We start from the raw sequence: 2,395 nt of genomic DNA, 5'->3' as shown, positions 1-2,395 counted from the left end.
TTATTTGTGTTTATAATATCCATGTAACCTTGTGAAAGTCATTTCAAAAGCATCTGAATACAGGACAGCTTAAGTTCAGCTATAGCCATGGAACTAAGAAAATAGAATATGATTGCCTTTTTCAAAGATTAAGTTTGGACAGACTAATAGAAAACAAAGCCAAAGAGGGTATGGGTAGGCAAAAATCTTCAGCTATATTAGACACACTACAAGTGTAGCCATTTATGTATCTCTGGATAATTCACTAATAATACCAATAATAATAATAATAGTTATTATTGCTGTTATTGTTATCAATATTAATAATCTCACATTTACACAGTACTTTAATATTGACAAAGAATTTAACACTTCATATGTGTTTTTTAAGCTATTAAAGATTTGAGAGACCCTGTATATGTGTGTATGCGCATATATATATATATATATACATATGTGTATATAGATATACATATACATATATTTCTTAGCCTCTTTGGTATGATAGAAAAATTGCTGAACTTGGGGTCATAGACTCTGAATTCCTGTTCTGAAACTGCTACTTAAACATGTATGACCTGAAATAAGCTACCTATTCACTCAGGTGATAGTTTAGTTATTTATGATATGGTTATATTAGACTTAGAAAATTCTAAGAATCTTTCTAATTCTGAAATGAATTATAAATTCCTTGCATAAAACATGTTGAAGAGTCAGAAGAAATGAATTTTTAATCCTTTCTTTTAACATTTGAGGTAAAAAAAAAATGTGGGATGCCACAAGGCATTCAGTTTGCTCAGGTATCAGCCAATGTATCATGCTCAGGTATTCCTCTCCAAAACTGACTTTACACATGTCCAAAACAGCCCATTTCTCATTGGGTTTAATTTGCTTTCTAATCTACACTGTTCAAAAACTTTCACTGGCAAATAATATAATTAACTAGAACTCATTTCTATATTAATAGGCACAGTGATTCCTTAATTTCATCTCTAATTACTGAGCCCAACAACTTAGTTTAAATTCTTTATATACAGTCCATTAGCTGCATTTTCTTTCACACATGAAAGGCATGAATTTATCATACTTAGACTACAGCAAATATACTAAGATGTAATTTGTTGTTTGGCCTTTAGAACACATAACAGCAATGCTATTTAATATGATAGGCTATTAAATACATTAAAGCCTTTTACCTCCTCTACTAGTTATTTTGAAATGGCATCTATGGACTTCTCTGAAATCATAAAAGATTATATATTCAGCCTTTCAGAGAATCACAACTGAGAAATCGGTACATAAAATAGTTACAGCCAAACATGATATTACACTCATAAATGAAGATACTATTACATCAAAGATGGAGGGGAGCTAGGACACAGAGTTGGGGTTGGAGAATAATAAATTTAGGAGTACAGTTTTTTTGGACCACCAATTTTGGCTGCTCTTTGTCTCAGTTTCCTCAATTGTGAGATGAAAGTTTAGGTTCAATGGTTTCTAAGGTTCCTTGAAATTCTAATTCTATGATCTTATAATTCCTAGTGCACTATGAGTATTCACATCATATCAGCATAAAAATAATTATGAATCATCAGAAGTTATTTTTTAAGAAATATATAAAGATGCAAACAAAAAGAAGAGCAGCATACAAGCATGGATTAATTTTCTAAATAAAAACAAAGAAACAAAACAAAACAAAACAAAAAGGAGTTCCTAAAGCTCAGAGGAAGCTAATATTCTCAAGGAAAGCTAAGAAGAAAAAAATTTTAAGCTTATTGAAAGGATGGAAAACACAGTGGGGGGTAAGATCACTGATCAATGTCAATGTGATGATCATAGCTGATAATAAAAAGTAGAGGGAAATATTCAACCATAATGTTGTTTCTGTTTCCCTGCCACAAATAATTATCTTTTGACTAGAAAAGATGGATAAAATAACTAATAATTGATATAAAAGATAAATGGGAAGATCAGAGAAGTGCACCAAATGCCCTGGTTAATTTAAAATCACCATGTTCAGCCAAATTACATATTAGAACATAAACCAATTAACACATAATTAATAAGACATATCCAATGATCTTTGAAAAACTGTGAAGAATGAAAATTTGAGGAAAAGTAGGCATCACAAACAACTTTTAAACATAAGACCATGTGAAATTTGAATGAAAAATAACTTCAAAGCATTTTTAAAATCTGGACACTCTTAATTTCTTCTATATCAGATTACCAACAATTTAGCTCCAAGTTGCTCTAGCGATGGTAGAATGCTTTTTTTTATTTTGAAATCCAAATTCTTTCTCTTCCTCTCACTCCACACTTACCTATTGAAAAGGCAAACAAAATATGATTTATGCATGTAAAGACAAGCAAAAGATATTTACATATTAGCAATACTGAACAAAAATAATAAAAA

Source organism: Antechinus flavipes, chromosome 1 (genome assembly GCF_016432865.1).
Source record: "Antechinus flavipes isolate AdamAnt ecotype Samford, QLD, Australia chromosome 1, AdamAnt_v2, whole genome shotgun sequence".
Taxonomy (NCBI): Eukaryota; Metazoa; Chordata; class Mammalia; order Dasyuromorphia; family Dasyuridae; genus Antechinus; species Antechinus flavipes.
The sequence above is the reverse complement of the archived record's forward strand: the minus strand, read 5'-3'. Positions refer to the sequence as shown.